The 20,683-nt window shown below is 41.9% G+C and overlaps 1 protein-coding gene and 1 non-coding gene across 18 annotated transcripts in view; one reads left to right on the top strand and one right to left on the bottom strand.

Annotated features, from left to right (window-relative positions):
* The window catches only part of CSNK1G1 (casein kinase 1 gamma 1), a 180,499-nt gene extending 161,945 nt beyond the window's left edge, over nt 1–18,554 (bottom strand). For 10 of the 17 annotated variants that reach the window (XM_019010529.4, XM_055362558.2, XM_055362555.2 and 7 more), the window contains exon 1: nt 17,954–18,351. The gene's annotated coding sequence lies outside the window, so the exon portion shown is untranslated. Of the gene's footprint in view, nt 1–4,465; nt 4,628–17,953 lie in introns of those variants that run through there. The other 7 variants (XM_063698617.1, XM_019010527.4, XM_055362551.2 and 4 more) reach the window with 6 other exon arrangements.
* On the top strand, nt 4,489–4,621 carry LOC115930948 (small nucleolar RNA SNORA48). The gene has a single exon (XR_004067531.1). It is a non-coding gene; the product is annotated as a small nucleolar RNA SNORA48 (small nucleolar RNA).
* Nucleotides 18,555–20,683: the final 2,129 nt, after the last annotated feature.

A 20,683-nucleotide genomic window follows, 5' to 3' on the forward strand; every position in this document is an offset into this window, starting at 1 on the left:
CCCAAAATATTCTCATTATCCTCAACATTAATTCTGTACCCATTAAACAACAGCTCTGCTTTTCTCTGCCCCATCAGCCCCTGATAACCTCTATTCTACTTTGTCTTTGAATTTGTCTATCCTAGGTAGCTCATAAATGAAATCATGCAACATTTGTCCTGTGTCTGACTTATTATACTAAGTATGTTTTCAAAGTTCATCCACGTCATAGCATGTGTCAGAATTTCCTTCCTTTGTATGTATATACTACATATTGTTTATCCACTCATCTATCAACAGGCACTTGGTTGGCTATTATGAATGCTGTTATAAAGGTACTGTACAAACATCTGTTTCAAACCCTGTTTTTGATTCTTTTAGATATATGCCTAAGAGAGGACTGCTGGGTCTATATGGTAGTCCTATGTGTAACCTTTCGAGAAACTGCCAAGCTGTTTTCCACAATGGCTGCGGCATTTTATATTCCCACCAGCAATAAATAGAGTTCCAATTTCTCCACATCCTCACTACTTTTTTACTTTCTGTGTGTGTATTTGAATAGCTATCTTAATGGATGTGAAGTGATATTTAGTATGATAGCAAGATTAGGACTTCTACAGATGTGCAAGAACCATTTTCTAAGTAAGCATAGGCATGGGACGTCTAACAACTTGATGGTTAAAAACACTTGAGCCGGGCGCGGTGGCTCACACCTGTAATCCCAGCACACTGGGAGGCCAAGACAGGCAGATCACCTGAGGTCAGGAGTTAGAGACTAGCCTGACCAACACAGAGAAACTCCCATCTCTACTAAAAATACAAAATTAGCTGGGTGTGGTGGTACATGCCTATAATCCCAGCTACTCAGGAAGCTGAGGCAGGAGAATCGCTTGAACCTGGGAGGTGCAGGTTGCGGTGAGCTGAGATCGTGCCACTGCACTCCAGCCTGGGCAACAAGAGTGAAACTTGGTCTCAAAAAAAAAAAAAAAAAAAACACTTCTGGCCGGGCGCGGTGGCTTACACCTGTAATCCCAGCACTTTGGGAGGTGGAAGCTGGTGGATCACCTGAAGTTGGGAGTTCGAGACCAGCCTGACCAACATGGTGAAACCCCATCTCTACTAAAAATACAAAATTAGCCAAGGATGGTGCTGCATGCCTGTAATCACAGCTACTTGAGAGGCTGAGGCAGAAGAATGGCTTGAACCCAGGAGGTGGAGGTAGCAGTGAGCCAAGATCACGCCACTGCACTACAGCCTGGGCAACAAGAGCGAAACTCCATCTCAAAAAAAAAGTACTTCCAAGAAAAGGGGAGAGTTAAAGTGCAGGATTCTGAAGGGAAAAAGTTAAGGAGGAGAGAAAAGGGGCTACAGGAAAAGAATTAGCAGTTACAAGGGATACAATCAAGTGAATGTAATCTCTAGTACAGTGATTCTCAAAGCATTGTCCCTAGGTCACCAGCATGAACATCATCTGCAAATCTGCTGAAAATGGAAATTTGGGGGCCCTACCCCAGATGAGCTGAATCAGAAATTCAGGGGGTGAGGACCAGCAATCTGTGTTTTTTTGTTTTTTGTTGTTATTGTTGTTGTTGTTGTTTTGAGGTAGAGTCTCACTCTCTCGCCCAAGGGGGAGTGCAGTGGCACAATCTCCACTCACTGCAACCTCTGCCTCCCAGGTTCAAGCAATTCTCCTGCCTCAGCCTCCCAAGTAGCTGGGATTACAGGCACCCACCACCACGCCCGGCTAATTTCTGTATTTTTAGTAGAGACAGGGATTCGCCATGTTGGCCAGGCTGGTCTCAAACTCCTGACCTCAGGTGATCCACCCGCCTCGGCCTCCCAAAGTGCTGGGATTACAGACATGAGCCCAGCCAGCAATCTGTGTTTTAACAAACCCTCCAGAAAATTCCAATACATGCTAACATTTTAGAACCACTAGTGTCTAATAAGAGAACTTTAATTATGTAATTAAGATTAAAGCAAAAGAAACATGAGGAGCAGTAGTGCCCACTGACAACTGTCAGAGGACAAATTGCACAAGGCCTTAAATGCGAATATTAAATCAAGAGGAGCGACTGACAGTTCTCAATTTCTGAGGCTCTTTTCCTCTATTAATACCACTGCCCTCAACTAGAGAATGGTCTTTTCAAACTCTCACAGAATATTTATGAAACTTGACTATATGCTATGCCCAAGAACCACTAAGTTGCAACCATCAATTCTGATGTTGTTTTTTTAATTAACATTCAGTGTTATGCATTGGTAAACCTCTATCATTATTTCTTTTGTAACCTCAAGAGTTATCTAGATGTGTTCTTTTACATTTCCAAACATTTTTAAAGGTCATCTTTTAAAAAAACTGAGTCCTAATTTAGTTTGCACTGTCATCGAAGGTTTGGTCTATAGAATACATATTCTTTGAATTTGTTGAGATTTTCAGGGCTACTTTGAAGGTTGTTACCTCTCGCATTACAGAAATTTTGGATTCCACAAAGTAACTACATCTGCAAATAGTAGTAACTGTACGAAACTAATTCTTTAAAACTTGAGTACAATGTTCTATATTCACCCAATAGCTCTGTCTTGTTGTGTTGTTTTAATGATTTTTTTTTCTTTAGCACATCTCTGCTGGCAGGAAGTATTGTTTTAATGTCAAAAACATCTATTCTAATATAATAGTGAATTTATAAATTTCTCCTTGTAGTTGTTATGTAGGTTTATGTATGTTGAACCTGTATTATCTGGTATAAATAACAGAATTCTATTATCTTCCTGGTAAACTAAACCTTTTATTGTTATATGATGTGGTAGAGACTGCAGGTGGCTTTCCCAGAATCACCACTCCCTCAGTAAAGTCCAATTTTATTCTGGGCAGCCTAATTACCTTGCAGCAAAGGGCTAATGAAGTTGCTAGGTAGAACTTCTGTGAAACCACTTTAAGGTCATGTATGTTGGCTCATGCCTGTAATCCCAGCACTTTGGGGGGCCGAGGCCAGAGGATCACTTGAGCCCAGGAGCTCAAGACCAGACTGGGCAATATGGCGAAATCCTGTCTCTACAGATAGTTTTTTAAAAATTAGCCAGGCATGGTGGTGTGTGCCTGTGGTCTCAGCTACTTAGGAGGCTGAGGTGGGAGGATCACTTAAAGCCTGGGTATTTGGTACTGCAGTGAGCCATGATCACACCACGGCACTCCAACCTGGGCAATAGAGTGAGGCACTGTCTCAAAAACACCACCACGTCCAGCTAATTTTTATCTTTTTAGTAGAGCCGGGGTTTCACTACATTGGCCAGGATGCTCTCAATCTCCTGACCTCATGATCCACCTGCCTTGGCCTCCCAAAGTGCTGGGATTACAGGCGTGAGCCACGGTGCCCAGCCTGAAATATTTATTAAACTGTCATTTATTTCTTTTGTTGGTTGGTTGGTTGGTTTCAGAGACATCTTGCCCTGTCACTCAGGCTGGAGTGTAGTGGCATGATCAGATCTCACTGCAGCCTCAAACTCCTGGGCTCAAGCAATCCTCTTGCCTCAGTCTCTTGAGTAGCTGAGACTACCAGCTCGTGCCATGACACCCAGCTAATTTTTTTTTATTTTTTATAGAGACAGAGTCTTGCTATGTTGCCCAAGCTGATCTTGAACTCCTGGCCTCAAGTGATCCTCCATAAGCCACCACACTCAGCTTAAACTTTCTTAAGACTAAGATGCTTAGAGAGGGAAAAGTAGTATTACAGTAAGCTTCTTGGGCATGACTTACTCACAGACTATTTACTCTAAAATCTAAAAGACCCTTTTTAAAAGCGGGATGAGGTGACTCTTCTAATTTAGTCAGCATGAGCAAGAACAAACAAAACCTATAAACTCAACTATTAAAAGTTACTTCGAACTTTATACTGAAAAAGCACTATACAAAAATTTCCATCAGTTATTCCTCATGGTCACTTTTACAAGATGGTTTGTTCCCAACTGGCTAAATGACTTCCCTTGTTACCCACTGTATGCACTACTTCCCTTCCGACAGTGACATCCCCTTGCACTCTGTCAAGTAGGATTAAAACTTTTCAGACTCAAGTATTTTCCTTTTTCTCGTGGCTCTCCAGATATTATTAGCTGTTTCTTCAAGAGGCTTTAGAGGCAGAGATTCTTGAGCTTGACATCCTGGCTCCACCACATACCAGCAGTGTGAACTTCAGAAGTAACCTTCCTTTCTCTGCCTCATTTGCTGATCTGTAAAACTGGAATAGCCACACTTCAGTGGCTTGCTGTGAGAATAAAATGCATTTAACATGCCACTTGTTATGTAAACTCTCAATAAATTGCCATCACTATTATTAGTATTATGTTTTCTCACTAATACTTCCCTAGAACAAGCCTTTACTGCTGCTAGATTACATCCACTAGATTATGTCTGCATTTCCTCAACCAGCCCACTTCATTCATATCTTTTAGTAATCCAAAGTATTGTGCAGATCACCATCAGATTTACCTTGAATACATACAGATACTTCCTGTTACTCTCTAGCTTAAGAACCTTTAATGTGGTGATGTCCATCTCATGTCATCCAGGGATAAAGCAACCCTTGTTTATCCCAGCTTGGCTCTTGGTCTGTGCCCATGGCTGGTTCGTGCCTTGGATACATGGAAAATAAGTAAATGATTAAAAAATAGAAATTAAAAATCTTCTATGGATCCCTGCTTATGAGCACATCAAATCTAATTTCCTCTGCCTAACTTTCATTATCCTCTCTTAACAGCAGTTCCCAAACTTTGAGTGTACATCAGAATCATCTGGCATGCTTGTTAAAATACAGATTGCTGGACCCCAGTCTAGAGTTTCCAATTCAGTAGGTATGAGAGCAGGGCCTTAAAATCTGCATTTATAATAAATTTCCAGGAGACGCTGCTGCTGCTGCTGCTGCTGCTGGTCAAGAAACCACATTTTGAAAAGTACTATTCTATCTTGACCAGCCTGACCAACATGGAGAAACCCTATCTCTATTAAAAATACAAAATTAGCGGGGTGTGGTGGCGCATGCCTGTAATCCCAGCTATTCGGGAGGCCAAGGCAGGAGAATCGCTTGAACCCAGGAGGCAGAGGTTGCAGCGAGCTGAGATCGTGCCATTGCACTCCAGCCTGGGCAACAAGAGCAAAACTCCAACACACACACACACACACACACACACACCTCTTCTAAAATAGACCCCATTCTGCCTCTGTAGGCTTATTTCTCCTTCCTCCCCACCTAGCACACACTGCTTTGACTGGATTAATCTTTTCACAGACTATGGCCAATTCTCCCACCCTGTGCTGGCCTAGCACACTTTCTTGCTTTTCCAAATCAAACCCAGCCTTTAAGCCTGTGATTCTTAACACTGCCTGCACATTACAAACATCTGGGAAAGTTTTTAAAACTGCAGATGCACCTCATCCAAGATTCTGATTCATCTGATTTTTGATTAAGTTTTCCCAAGTGATTCTAAGGAGCAGTCAGAGTTGAGATCCACTACTTTAACTTTAATCTCCTTCCTGTCAGAATTGTGAATACTCACTGGATTTTCTCCCCTCTAAATTACTGTAATGTTGACAGATTAGATCAAGTTTTTGCTTCATTACATATCTGTGTTATTCTCTACCTTTCATTTTAAGTCTTGTTTCTTTCAACTTGAAATTGAAGATATAATCTGTATCACCATACTAGAGCTGCGGTAATATAGAAGTTGAAGATATAGTCTATCTATATCTTCAACTTCTATATTACCGCAGCTCTAGTACGGTGATGAATACACAGTAGAAACTGATTATTTCTTCACTGATTGTGAGTTCAAATTAGAATTCAGAGCCTTAAAATATTTTTTGGCTTATTATTTTGACAAAGCCTTAAAATATTTCTAATCTATTGAATTCAGCAAATTACATTCCTTTCTTTTTAAACATGGTTCTGCAACAAACTCATTTTGTTATGGTGAGTCATTTAGCCCCTTCCTTCCCCAATAAATAAATTGGAAAGAAAAATAGTAATGTATAAAAATGCTTTAAAAAATAATAAAATGAATAATAGCATTGTAAGTGGCTTCACAGTTGCTTCCTTAGAGCAATTGGCCTTTTCTAAATCCATTAAAGACTGTTTCAAAACAGTTAAAACAGAATCAAAGTGCACATATTTAAAGATGCTGAAACTCTGAATAGTTCTATGATTTGTTTTCTCAACAGATGTGCATCCTTCAAGCCCTGAATTCACCAGATGCATATTAAATTAATCTGTACTTTTAGTTTTTACATAACACTCTACTCTAGTTTTATAAATACACCACATGAAAGCAGAATTCCATTGTTGCTTTATGGCATTAAATATTAACAGATTATCTCCGCTGTGCAAAAAATACATTAAGATTCATTTTAATGCAGCCAAATGTGTGCTCATTAAATATAGGCTATAATAACTTCACCACTATTTTTAAATTGGCTGATTTCTATCTGGAACGTGAAACATAACAAATTTGCTCATAAAAATCCAGTGACACCTGGTACCTGAAAGAAATATACACATTTCGATTATAAGAAATACTTAATTTAAGTCCACTTAAACCTCCTGGAAAATTTACTTCTTATAAATCCATAATTTCTTCACTAACTGCAATGAAAAAATTAGCACAGTTATATCAGAAGTAAGACTACACTGAATTCCAGTGTGACTCATTAATTAGCTGTACAATCTTGAGCAAGTCACTTAGCCTCTCTGCGCTTAAGTAGTCTCAGCTGTAAAATGAAAGGGTCTAACTAGACCATCTCCATATTTTCTTTTAGCTTTATGATTTCATAATCTACGAAACTCAAGAAACACAGCATTAACCAGATGGATCCCATTAAAGACAAAGTGAGCTTTCATATTGATTGATTTGGAGATAATGTATCTCTGGAGAATCTAAGTGCTTTCACACAGACAGTTCCTAGTTGACTTATTTAACTCGGTGAAAAAACAAACAAAACTCACCAAACAGAGTTATTAAACAATTCTTGCATCATACCCTAGATGACCAGAATATTTAGATGTCATTATACCAATTAAGGTTAAAATGTTTTAGAAAATAGAAGCTGTTCTAGAAGTACAGGACAGGACAGTTATAAAGCCAAGTGAAAGAGGATTCTAGCTAACAATTAGTACTCAGGCTACATGAGAATAAAATGTCTCAGGACAGCATTCTATTACTTTTAGAATCAAGATTCTCAGCCTGAGGCAGAATTGAAAATATTCAGGAAAGTACAGCAATACCCATGGAAGCGCTTCCTACTCAGTTTTTGCCAGCTCAAGCTTCTAGATAGTCTTCAACAAGTGTAATAAGCAGCAGCAAACACTAGAGAGGGTGATCAAAATCTATATAGTTGAAACCCTTCGCAACAATAAAACCCAAGTGACAAAGGCTCTTGTCCTTAGTGACAGTTGAAAAATTCTGCATTTAAATCTCCTATCAAGCCCCTTTACAACCTGAAACATCACATGACTGTGCCACATTTAGCTCATACTTCCTAATACTCTAATACATGTATGAAATAATTAAGCACTTGTCAATTAAGACCTAATAACCTAAAATCAATCTTCTTGAAAGGGAAAACCACACTCTGAACAATGCTTCTAATTACATTCGAGAACATTAGGAAACTCTCATTTAAAAATAACTCCCACAAATTATTTCATTTGTTTTAGTTTCTTTAAGAACATCCTTATTAACACTTGTAGAATAGAAAAAAAAACTTATTTTTTTTTGAGATGGAGTCTCACTCTGTCGCTAGGCTGGAGCGCAGTGGCACAATCTCGGCTCACTGCAACCTCCTACTCCCTGGTTGAGCGATTCTCCTGTCTCAGCCTCCCAAGTAGCTAGGACTACAGGCATGCGCCACCACACCCAGCTAATTTTTGTATTTTTAGGAGAAACGGGGTTTCACCTTGTTGGCCAGGATGGTCTTGACCTTCTGACCTCGTGATCTGCCCACCTCAGCCTCCCAAAGTGCTGGAATTACAGGTGTGAGCCACTGCACCCGGCAGAAAAAATTTGTATAAACCAATTGGTCACGACTGGATGCAGTGGCTCACACTTACAATCCCAGCACTTTTGGAGGCAAAGGTGGGCAGATCAGGAATTCAAGACCAGACTGGGCAATATAGTGAGACCTCATCTCTGTTTATTTTTTTTAATTAAAAAATAAATTTAAAAAAAAACAATTGGTCACCCACGTGCATGCATATACACATATTCCTTACACCTTTCCAAAAAAAAACTAACTTAAAATAAACCTTATAACTAAATGTAAAATACAAAACTATAAAAAAATTCTTGAAGATAAATAGGAGAAAATGTAAGTGACCTTGGGTTTGGAAACGAGTTTTTATTTATTTATTTATTTATTTATTTATTTATTTATTTTGAGACATAGGTTTGCTCTTGTTGCCCAGACTGGAGTACAATGGTGCGATCTCAGCTCACTGCAAATTCCGCCTCACAGGTTCAAGTGATTCTCCTGCCTCAGCCTCCTGAGTAGCTGGGATTACAGACGCACACCACCACACCCGGCTAATTTTTGTATTTTTAGTAGAAATGAGGTTTCACCACGTTGGCCATGCTGGTCTCGAACCCCTGACCTCAGGTGATCTGCCTGCCTTGGTACCCCAAAGTGCTGAGATTACAGGTGTGAGCCACCACACCTGGCTGGAAATGAGTTTTCAGATATAACACTAAAAGCATTATCAATGAAAGAGAAGATTTTAACTTGGACCTTATTAAAATTAAAAACTTTTGCACTACGAAAGGCACTATTAAGAGAATAAAAAGACAAGCCATAGACTGGAAAAAATATTTGCAAAAAATATATCTGATAAAGGATTTGTATCCAAAATACACAATGACCACTTAAAACTCAACAAGAAGCAAACAACCTTATTTTAAAATGGGCAAAAGACCTGAAGAGATACCTCATCCAAAAACGTATAGAAATGTCAAACATACGAAAAGATGCCCAACATCATAGAGAACTGCAAATTAAAACAAGATACTGCTACATATCTATTAGATAACGAGTAAAATACAAAAAAAAAGACAATACCAAATGCTAGTGAGGATGTGAAACAACGGGAACTCTTATTATTCATTACTCGTAGGAATGCAAAATGGTATAGCCACTTTGGGAAACAGTTTGACAATTTCTTACCAAATTAAATAGTCTTACCATATGATCCAGCAATCACACTCCTGGGTATTTACTCAAAAGAGCTGAAAACTTTTAATGATAGAAGAACCTACACATGTATGTTTATACCAGCTTTATTCATCATTACCAAAAACTAGAAGCAACAAAGATGTCCTTCAAATGGTGAAGGGATCAACAAATTGTGGCACATCTATACAATAGAAAATTATTCAGCAATACCAACTGGGTATGCTGGCTTGCACCTGTAGTCCAAGCTACTCGGGAGGCTGAAGCAGGAGGATCGCTTGAGCCCAGGAATTCAAGGCCAGCCTGGTCAACATAGCAACACTCCGTCTTAAAAAAAAAAAAAAGAAAGAAACAAGGAAAGAAGGAAGGAAGGAAGGAAGGAAGGAAGGAAGGAAGGAAGGAAGGAAGGAAGGAAGGAAGGAAAATGTAAAGAAAAGAAAAGGGAAAAGAAAAATTGTCCTGCAATAAAAAGAAATGAGCTATGAAGCCACAAAAAAACATGAAGAGGCCAGGCACAGTGGCTCCTGCCTGTAATCCCAGCACTTTGGGAGGCTGAGGCGAGCAGATCACGAGGTCAGGAGATCGAGATCATCTTGGCCAACATGGTGAAACCCGGTCTCTACTAAAATACAAAAAATTAGCCAGGAGTGGTGGCATGTGCCTGTAATCCCAGCTACTCGGGAGGCTGAGGCAGGGGAATCGCTTGAACCCAGGAGGCGGAGGTTTCAGTGAGCTGATATCCCGCCACTGCACTCCAGCCTGGCGACAGAGCACAACTCTCTGTCAAAAAAAAAAAAAAAAAAAGACACGAAGAACATTCAACGCATATTGCTAAGTGAAAAAAAAAGTCTTAAAAAGCTCTATGTTATATGATTCTAAATATATGACATTTTGGAAAAGGCAATACTATAGAGACAGTAAAATGGTCAGTGTCTGCCAGTAATTCAGGCAGGAGAGGAGGGATGTAAAGCACACAGGATTTTTAGGATGGTGAAACTATGTGTAGGAAACTGTAATGGTGGATACGTGTCATTATGCATTTGTCAAAACCCACAGAATGTACAATGCAGAGTGAACCTTAGTGTAAACCAGATGCTATAGTTAACAATAATGTATCAATATTATTTCATTAATTGTAACAAATGTACCACACTAATGCAAGATGTTAATAATAGGGGAAACTGGAGGATGGAGGAGAGAAGCACACTGAACTCTATGTACTATCTGCTCTCTTATTCCAGAAATCTAAAAGTATTCAAAAAAAAAATTAATGAAAAAAACACAATAGGGCATACACAATCTCAAACAGTAAATATTGCCACTGTAGACTACAGAAATTCTAGCAAAGTGAAAACAAAATTAAGAGATTTTAATCCCCTTGCCTTTTCCTGGCATTAGTCATTTCTCTCTGCTCACCAGCACCCACATCAGAGAGTGACCTCTAGGAAATGGAAAAGAACTCCAGCTGGGAAGCGGCTTGATCACAGCTGTGGTTAGCAATTTATCCTAAAGCTAAAATGAGATCTGGTGATTATCATGGATACTCAAACACCAAAAAAAGGAAGAAAAGAAAAACATTTCACATCATTCATTATGGCCAACAGAGAAATTAAAGTGTATTTTAAAACATATTGGCAAGGCGCAGTGGCTCACGCCTGTAATCCCAGCACTTTGGGAGGCCGAGGAGGGCAGATCACCTGAGGTCAGGAGTTCGAGACCAGCCTGGCCAACGTGGTGAAACCCCGTCTCTACTAAAAATACAAAAAATTAGCTGGACATGGTGGCGGGCACCTGTAATTCCAGCTACTCAGGAGTCTGAGGCAAGAGAATTGCCTGAACCCGGAATGTGGAGGTTGCAGTGAGCCGAGATCACGCCACTGTACTCCAGCCTGGGCAACGAGAGTGAAACTCCACCTCAAAAAAAAAAAGAAAAAAAAAAGTATCAAGACAGAAGAAAATGTATAACTTTCATTCAGGAAGTCGTAAATACCCCTTTTTATAGGCTAAGGAGTTAGAATGTATAAGCAGCAGAAATCCATGGGGATCCAATGCTATTGTTCCCTGGCAAATTTATGTAGCATTTTGATGGAGACATCAAACTCGGCACCCAGGCTTCTCCCTTTTCGTGGCAAGGGCAATGGCTACCTGTTCACCCGACATCTCTGGACAAGGCAAAAACTAAGAGAATATCCCTCTACCCAGTATACCCACACCTCCAATGTGATGGGTGAGAAATTATTAAAGAATAATTCCCATCCCTAGCACCCCAACCCCCACTATAACTACAATGCCCACTTGGAGCTTCTGGGTGAGGGACAGACTACATTAGTGTGGGGACAGTCCATCTGTCTTTCTATCTCATCAGAACATTCCTGCTGCAGACAAAGCATGGCTTCTCTTCTATCCAGATGGCTCTCTCTTTAGGCCATTTCTGGGATACCACACTAGTGCTATTTCAATTTCTCTGAGATGACTGAGTCTTTGTGGTCCGCTAAGTTAAGGTTATAACCTCAGCAAGTTTGGTCTTTTACAGTTTAGTAACCCAAAAGCCTGCCGTCAGAATTTATTAAGATCCAAAATGAACCTAGCATGGTGGTTAGCACCTGTAATCCCAGCTACTCAGGAGGCTGAGGTGGAAGGATCACTTGAGCTCAGGAGTTCAAGACCAGCCTGAGCAACACACTGAGACCCTCGTCTCCAAAAATTTAAAAAAAAAAAATTAAAAATTAAAAAAATCCCAAAGGAAAAGTGCCAACTATGTGCACACATTTAGATGAAAACTAAGCAACTGGCACAGAGGGTAAGATAAAATCCACTACTGAAAGAGTAAATTTAAGTAAGCTTGTTTTAAGTTAAAAATCCTCAGAAGAAGCTTCTTTTCTGGTTTTAAGACATCAAGTGAATAAAGATTTAATCTAAAATATCTTTTTATCAATTTTTTAAGCTTCCATCAACAAGTGGACTATGTTAAATACTACTTATAAAAATGGTTTTATCGGCTGGGTGCGGTGGCTCACACCTGTAATCCCAGCACTTTGGGAGGCCGAGGCGGGCAGATCACAAGGTCAGGAGATCGAGACCATCCTGGCTAACACGGTGAAACACCGTCTCTACTAAAAATACAAAAAGAAAAAAAATTAGCTGGGTGTAGTGGCAGGCACCTGTAGTCCCAGCTACTCGGGAGGCTGAGGCAGGAGAATGGCATGAACCCGGGAGATGGAGCTTGCAGTGAGCCAAGATCACGCCACTGCACTCCAGCCTGGGCGACAGAGCAAGACTCTGTCTCCAGAAAAAAAAAAATTGGTTTATCAAGTGAACAGTGAGAATTAAAAGATGCATGAAGTTACCATTCATATAGTTTGAAATAACAATTAACTTTAAACAGTATCTGTCATCATCCTGTATAACTCAATATAAAAATGCAAGATCTTTGGTTACATGTTCACTGATAGAGCTGATATTATATAACCTAAATCTACTGAGGATTTTTATTTTTACAAAATAATCTGATGAACTCAAAGCCATAAAACATAAAAGGGGTTGGGAGAGAAGGAATCTGAAACAGATGGCATCTAAATTTTTTTTCCTGAGTCCATCTTGAACACAATCCCAATAATGTCAAAATCCAATTTTGCTCTCCAAATAAGTAATCTCCACAACTTAAAATGGTAATTCTGAAGTAAATCCATTCTTTTTCTTTTTTTTTTTCCTCCCAGCTTCTCAGAGCTTCTATATTGGGCAGAAATGAGTAGAGACAAGTTAGCTGTTAAAAAGAGAAAAACTATCATTCCACAAATTCAAAAGTTCTTTCAGGAAAATACACTTATCTAAAACCACTGAAGCAGTTTCTATCAATATGTAGTACTAAAATCTATGACACCAGCCTTTTTTTATATAATGATTATTTATCCTTATTAGAGACTAAATCACAGCTCCATAAAAGAAATATGCTTTAAAATAAAAATGAGCTCTGGAAGAATACTCATTTGGTTTGAGTAAAAAGAAAGCACCGCCTGGACTTTTTAATAACATTTTCACAGTAACTCACTCCTGATTGTATAGCGCCAATAAATTTAGCTATATTTTGTTCATTATCTAATTCTAGTATATGGTACATATATAAACCTTCCCAATCTTTCCTAAAACTTTCTGAGGTCATCCAAGAGATAGATATTAAACAAAGGTTTAGTCATTTTTAGATTTCCTGACAAGCAAATTCCATAACTGACAACTGCAAAGATCCTTGGAACGGCCACAGACTTTGGGAGGAAGTGGTGATTGAGAAATCTCTAACCGTCCCTATTCATTGCACACAATTAAGATAGAATTTTTTACTCTAGCAGCTAGTATACTACCTCTTATATCAAAATTAATAGATTATCGGGCCAGGCACGGTGACTCATGCCTGTAGTCCCAGCACTTTGAGAGGCTGAGGCGGGCCAATCACTTGAGGCCAGGAGTTCGAGACCAGCGTGGCCAACATGGCAAAACCCCATGTCCACTAAAAATACAAAAATTAGCCGGGTATGCTGGCGCACACCTGTAATCCCAGCTAATCGGGAGACTGAGGCAGGAGGGGTGCTTGAACCTGAGGGGCAGAGGCTGCAGTAAGCTGAGCCTGGGCACTCCAGCCTGGGTAACAGAGACTCCGTCTCAAAAACAAAAAAGATTTTAAAAAATATTAATACAGTATTATAGTTTGAGAAGAAGACAGGGGAAAAAGTGGGAGCTTCTGAGAGCTTTACCAAAGCATATGATCTCAACTTTAAGATTTAAAGGATGATAAAAAATGATACGAGAAAACACAGCAGGCCGGGCAGGGCAGTTCACACCTATAATCCCAGCACCTTGGGAGGCCAAGGTGGGTGGATCACCTGAGGTCACGAGTTAGAGAGCCGCCTGGCCAACATGGCCAACACCGTTTCTACTAAAAATACAAAAATTAGCCAGCATGGTGGCGCATGCCTATAGTTCCAGCTTACTCAGGAGGCTGAGGCAGTAGAATTGCTTGAACCTGGGAGGCGGAGGTTGCAGTGAGCCAAGATAGTGCCACTGCACTCCAGCATGGGTGACAGAGCAAGACTCCATCTCAAAAAAAAAATAAAAAGAAAAAAGAAAACACAGCAGAAAGCTTAGATATATACAGACCTTCCACTCTCAGAAGAGCCATTTAGAAAGCTGAATAACCTTACCAAAACTCTGTAACTATCACAAAACATAATTTCAATTCTTCTTTTTTTTTTTTTTTTTTTTTTTTTTGAGATGGAGTTTTGCTCTTGCCCAGGCTGGTAGTGAATGGCACAACCTCGGCTCACCGCAACCTCCGCCTCCCGGGTTCAAGCGATTCTCTTGCCTCAGCCTCCTGAGTAGCTGGGATTACAGGCATGCTCCATCATGCCTGACTAATGTTGTATTTTTAGTAGAGATGGGGTTTCTCCATGTTGCTCAGGCTGGTCTCAAACTCCTGACCTCAGGTGATCCGCCCACCTCGGCCTCCCAAGGTGCTGGGATTACAGGCATGAGCCACCATGCCCGGCCTAATTTCAACTCTTTATAAAACAAAGAGACATGGGGAAGAAATATATTTGAAAATTTCTCAGGGCTGGGTGTGTTGGCTCATGCCTGTAATCCCAGCATTTTGGGAGGCCAAAGCTGGTGGATCACTTGAGGTCAGGAGTTCGAGACCTGCCTGGCCAACATGGCAAAACCCCTTCTCTACTAAAAACACAAAAATTAGCTGGACATGGTGGCACACGCCTGTAGTTCCAGCTACTCAGGAAGCTGAGGTGCGAGAACTGCTTGAACTTAGCAGGCGGAGGTTGCAATGAGCAGACATTGTGCTGCTGCACTCCAGCCTAGGTGACAGAGCAAGAATCTGTCTTTAAAAAAAAAGAAAAGAAAATTTCTCACAAATTTACACAAAACTTATGAACTTCTCAAAAAAGGTCAAACTGAATTGCAAACTTTGTATTCTCACAAACATCTATTATTACAGGAAGTTATTTGATTTTTGTCCTCTGAGTATAAATTACATTTGAAAATAACTAACTATAAGTCACCTCAAAAAGCAAACTACGTTAGCTGAAAATCTGACATATAATAGGTGACACATAACTATATTATTTTAAATCCACAAAACAAACGAGTATAAAGACTTCGGCCGGGCATGGTGGCTCATGCCTGTAATCCCAGCACTTTGGGAGGCTGAGGCGGGTGGATCACAAGGTCAGGAGATAGACACCATCCTGGCTAACACGATGACACTTCGTCTCTACTAAAAATACAAAAAAATTAGCTGGATGTGGTGGCATGTGCCTGTAATCCCAGCTACTCAGGAGGCTGAGGCAGGAGAATCGCTTGAACCCGGGAGATAGAGGTTTCAGTGAGCCGAGATCGTGCCACCACACTCCAGCCTGGGTGACAGAGTGAGACTCCATTTCAAAAAAAAAAGAAAAAGACTTCATGGGCTGGGTGAGGTGGCTCACACCTGTAATCTCAACACTTTGGGAGGGCGACGCAGGAGGTTTGCTTGAACCCAGGAGTTTGAGGCTACAGTGAGTATAATTGCCCCAGTGCATTCATTCTGGCCTAAGTGACAGGGAAAGACCTTGTCACTAAAAATAAATTAAAAACAGACTTCATGTTTCTTGGATTTATTTCTATATCATAATAAGGAATGATTTAAAGGCACAAATTTATTCAATTTTGTTTTCTGAATATTGTATGTTTTTCTAGTAGCATAAATCTAACTGAGATGAGAGGTGCTGCTGATGCTGCTGATTTTTATCTTAAAATTACAAGTAGGCCGGGCACGGTGGCTCACACTTGTAATCCCGGCACTTTGGGAGACCGAGGCGGATGGATTACAAGGTCAGGAGTTCAAGACCAACCTGACCGACATGGTAAAACCCTCTCTCTACTAAAAATACAAAAAATTAGCTGGGTGTAGTGGCAGGCGCCTGTGATCCCAGCTACTCAGGAGGCTGAGGCAGGAGAATCGCTTGAATCCTGGAGGCAGAGGTTGCACTGAGCCGAGATCCTGCCACTGCACTCCAGCCTGGGTGACAGAGCAAGACTGTCTCAAACAAACAAACAAACAAACAAAAAACAAGTACCTTCTATTTTACACCCCAATTTTAATTCTCTTTAAAGAGACATGTGATGTTAAGATTTACATACATTACTTTTTCATGTATTTCGTGTTAATCCATACTATAAACACCAATATGGTGTAGCTGAGAAAAATCTATAAAATATATTTTGCTCATTTCAATAAATGGGCCATATTCTACTTTATTATTTTGAATTTTAAGAAACTACTGATAACTGAATTTCATGCTACCTACGATCAATTTCGAGAAGACACTGAAAGTCCTATTGTATACATTTTTTTTTTCAATATTATCCGGTTGCCTTCCTATCTCAAACCTCGTTTCACAAAACTGGGCTGCCTTGACTGTGTATGATTAATGGTAACAATTTATCTTCTAATTCAAAGGTGGTTCCGTTTAAAATGGGATGTTACTTATAATACAGGTAAGAATTTTAACTCATACCACTTATGAAGAAACAGAAGCTCTGGTAGGTTCCATGACTTGCCCAAGGTCAGTAACTAGCAACTGGCATAGTCTAGGTTCAACCCAAGATTTATCTGCCTGAAAGTCAATACTTCCACTTGACCGCAATTATCTCCTTAAAAGATTAAGACACAGGCTCAACAGCAGAACATTCATTCTCTCTCTGAAAATTCACATATCTATTCTGAGACATCACTACACAGCACCTAGTATTCAGTCACTGATTGAAACAAAAATGAAGAGGATCTTTCTACTTCATTTCAATTAGGGCAGGTTGACTGGCAGGTAAGAAAGAGGCTGGAAAAGCCTTGCCTCAACATGTCTTGCCTAGACCTGTGATACATCTATATGGTTTCCCCAGTCCATTCTTTTTAAATAAACACGTACAACTACTACACAAGACTACACCTGGACTAGCCTATTGTTAAATGCTTTTCAGAATTCCACTTTTCTAAGGTAATTTATACCGGAATTAATATCGAGCTGGGAGACTTGGTTGAATATGTCATTCAGGCACTTTCCAAACATCTTAAGTATCATTTAGGGGCAACAAACCCAGTTCCACTCTCTTTTACATTGTGATGCCTGCCCACTTGGGGGACATTGCTCCTGTAGGACGTGGGGGCGAGGAAACAGTAAAGGAAGAAGTGGGGGAAGCGTACGGAAGTTGGGTAGAGGAAAGTCTCATTACCCACTCTTGTGCCCTAAGCTCCGCCAAGGGCGGCTCCCCGCGGTGCCCAGTCGACTCAGAACCCCCACAGCCTTCGAAGTCCAGCTCTGTCCCAGCGGGGTGGGTAGGGAAAGAGGGCAATGGAAGCACGGGATTGCCCCAGTCACCCTGACGAGATCTGTGCCCTCCTTTTGGCTCCCGGAGGATGCTCCCCCTTTCAGAGTAAGCCCTCCAGGTGGCAAACTCCCAGTCCACACCGGCTAGAGTCAGTTTCTCGGAAGGGGCGCCTCCTCCGCCTACCTCTACCCCGCTAACCGAAACTCTCCACCCGCTGTGTCCCTCAGCCCCTCCATTCCGCCCCCGCAACCCTCCACAGACACAAACGCCAGCCTGCGCCCCACCCGGGATCCCGGCGTCCCCCACCCACAGCCAGGAAAGGGCCCCCCACCAACCCCCTCAGACACACACACACCCCCTCAGACTTCAGCCTACAGAACCCCGACGAAGCCGGGCAGATACCTGGTCCAGCAGTGCTGCAAGGCGCAAATGAGGCGGGCGCGGTCCCCTCCCCGAGGCGCCAAGTGCTTCTCTACCCACCCGCAGCGGTGGTTTCTCTCTTTCCCAGGAGCGGGAGGGAGGGGAGAAGGCGGACGGGAGGGGGAAGGCGAGGAGCCCAGGGGCCGCTGGAGCCGAACCGGAACCACTAGCGCGGCCCCGCCCTCGTCCCGGAGCCGCAGAGTACCCTGGCGGGCCTAATAGGACAAACTTTGGGCAGGCAGCGTTAAACTGACACCATCACTTCCGGGTTATCCCCACGGCTGCCCCCTCCTTAGCAACCGCGTGGGGTTGCTAAGCGGAAGTGCCTTCAAAGCAACCCACCCCCATTTCTTCTGGGACTACCAGAAGATATATCCGGAGCACTAAGCTCTGCTTTGGCAACACGCTCTTACCTTCTGCTCAAGATCTTAGACCAAGTACACGCTTCGCTGCCAGAGGCACGAAACCCATCCCGCTTTTCCCTTCAACTGTACTCCTCCACCAAGCCCCCAGTCTCTATATACTCCTGCTCCCTCCCACCCTTAATCCCGTGGCTGACCCAGTGGCTGTTCCTAAGGCTCCAGGCTCCTCTCTCAGGTCCCTCGAGGGAATTATTTTCTGACGGTTTAGCAAGCATCTCCCTCTTGTGGATTTTTAATTGTGTTTCAACCAGATTTTTAAAATTTCTTTCAATGTTGTGAAAGGTTTTTCATGCACTTAGTTCTCCTGTGACAGCCCATGAAGCCGAATGGTTAGAAAAATGTTGTCTTCACCTACATTTTGTAAGAGCTGCACATGTTTGTGTAAGGTCTGGAATTAACCTAGCCAAATGGAATAGGCAAAAAAGATTCAATGTAACTCGACAGTTATTTTAATCCTTAAAACAGAGAGCAGGGCACATGTTCTCAGGACCTCTTGAGACTGCGCCTCGGGGGCGGGGTGGTGGTGGAAAAAAGACAGAAAACAAAGAAAAAGGCTAAAGGGAGCCCATAATCAAATTTGGGAAGGAAGAAGACTGTCTAATCCTCCACTCAAAACTCAAAATATGCCAGGCGCGGTGGCTCACACCTGTAATCCCAACACTTTGGGAAGCCGAGGCTGGCGGATCACGAGGTCAGGAGATGGAGACCATCCTGGCCAACATGGTGAAACTCCGTCTCTACTAAAAATACAAAAATGGGCCGGGCGCGGTGGCTCACGCCTGTAGTCCTCCTGTAAGCACATTGGGAGGCCGAGGCGGGCAGATCACGAGGTCAGGAGATGGAGACCATCCTGGCCAACATGGTGAAACCCCGTCTCTACTAAAATACAAAAAATTGGCTGGGGGTGGTGGCACGTGCCTGTAGTCCCAGTTACACGGGAGGCTGAAGCAGGGGAATTGCTTGAACCCGGAAGGCGGAGATTGCAGTGAGCCGAGATCGTGCCATTGCACTCCAATGGCACTCCAGCCTGGCGACAGAGCGAGACTCCGTCTCAAAAATAATAAATAAATAAACAAACAAACAAAAATTAGCCGGGCGTGGTGGCGTGTGCCTGTAGTCTCAGCTACTCGGGAGGCTGAGGCAGGAGAATCGCGGGAACCCGGGAGGCGGAGGTTGCAGTGAGCCGAGACCGCGCCACTGCCCTCCAGCATGGAGACAGAGCTAGACTCCGTCTAAAAAAAAAAACAAAAAACAAAACAAAAAAAAACTTTCAAAATAAACTTTCATACCGACACTATGGATAAGAAAAGAGACCTCATTTATTGTGTCTGGGTGATTTGGGGTTTGAAAATATTGGGAAAATGAATGGTTGGGGTAAAAGTCAACAAAGTAATACTCGAAAAAAACAACTCGTATCTGGGGGCCGGGTGCGGTGGCTCACGCCTTTAGTAATCTCAGCACTTTGGGAGGCCGAGGCCTGAGGATCACCTGAGGTAAGGAGTTCGAGACCAGCCTGGGCCAAACTGGTGAAACCCCGTCTCTATTAAAAATACAAAAATTAGCTGGGCGTGGTGGTGGGCACCTGTGATCCCACCTACTCGGGAGGCTGAGGCATGAGAATCATTTGAACCCAGAAGGCAGACGTTGCAGTGAGCCGAGATTGCGCCATTGCACTCCAGCCTGGGCAACAGAGCGAGACTCCGTTTCAGAAAAGAGAAAAAAAAAAAAAAGGAAAAGAACCCATATCGTTATGGCAGGTAAATATTCAGAGAAATGCAGTTGGGCATTCAGAGAAAAATGAGTAAAAATCTTCATTTGGTTTTCCTATCTTAAATAGGTCTTCTTACAAGCAGAATGCTTAACAGTAGCTCCTAAATTTGTTTTCTATTCCATGGCAGTGAATATACTTGCCACGGCAGGCTCTAATTTTATTGGTCACGATAACCTCTTTATAGACACCAAAATTGAACTGTTATCCACCTTAACTGGGGCAGAGAGGAAATGAGCTTTGGTCACTTAAACGAAACACCACGTCTATTGGTTTCCTGTATGCATGAGACAGGGTTAAATTGATTCACCATAGGCAATCACTTCAGCAAAACCTTTAGGAAATCACTTCAAACTCAAATGGGTCAATAGGATGTTTAATACATCTCCACCTCTGCCATTGACATGAATACATGTGGGAGTATATACACATGCACAATTCAAATGGAATTTCAGCTCATCCACTAATTGTTCCTTTAAAAACCTGGGCGGGATGCAGTGGCTCACACATGTAACCCCAGCA

Source organism: Gorilla gorilla, chromosome 16 (assembly GCF_029281585.2).
Source record: "Gorilla gorilla gorilla isolate KB3781 chromosome 16, NHGRI_mGorGor1-v2.1_pri, whole genome shotgun sequence".
Taxonomy (NCBI): domain Eukaryota; kingdom Metazoa; phylum Chordata; class Mammalia; order Primates; family Hominidae; genus Gorilla; species Gorilla gorilla.